Here is an 817-nt window from a genome sequence, read left to right as displayed (position 1 = left end):
ACTTTAACAAGCAGATTGGGCTAATATGATTCCAGAAAGTAAGACTGGTTATCTGTTGACTAACTGCTAGTTGGTCAGACTAGTTCTTAAGACTCAGTCTTACCATAACTGTTTATGCAACTGGGCCTAGATCACATTTCCTGCCAATGAAATCCAGAAAAGAAATTAAGCCTTTTTAACACATTTATCCAAAAAATCAAAATATCACAATGCGTCTGCACATTTTTACTGTTGACAAATTTTACTGTTTACACATTTTTAAAATACCAAGCGTTATTCTTCTGATATTTGAACTGCCTCCCATAATTGAAAATGCAGGACAATTGAAAATTCAATTTATTATTATCATATGGCTTGTACGTGTTCTTGACAGGCTTTGTGAGATCCATCCACTAGATAAGAAGTGTGGACTTGATATGTGCCATAATGGCTGTACCTGATGTGTTGTGTTGAACGTCTCACATCTGTTCCACATATCACAGGCCTTTATGTGCAAACAACAGCAAGCCCGACATGATGTGTAAACCCTTCCAGGCAGTAGCCCTAGCATTTGTTAAGCATTAATGTGAACAAGACATGACTGTTTGTTTCCAGGAAGTGATCATGTGTGAGAGACTCTTCTGTGCTGTGAGACCATAAAACATCCAGGAAGTGCTGCAACATTTGTTTGAAGCCTGTTTGAAGCAATTTGTTGGCACACAGGAGGCTGATTATGGGTTTTGAACACGGAGGCACCAAACCCCCTGAAGTCACGTGCTGTTTTTTTCTCACACAGACATCATTAAATGTCATGTTACGTGGCATCATTAGAGATGAG

This window comes from Rhinichthys klamathensis, unplaced genomic scaffold, assembly GCF_029890125.1.
Source record: "Rhinichthys klamathensis goyatoka isolate OS25496 unplaced genomic scaffold, OSU_Roscu_1.1 h1tg000635l_1, whole genome shotgun sequence".
Lineage (NCBI taxonomy): Eukaryota > Metazoa > Chordata > Actinopteri > Cypriniformes > Leuciscidae > Rhinichthys > Rhinichthys klamathensis.
This window is presented reverse-complemented; position numbering follows the sequence as displayed.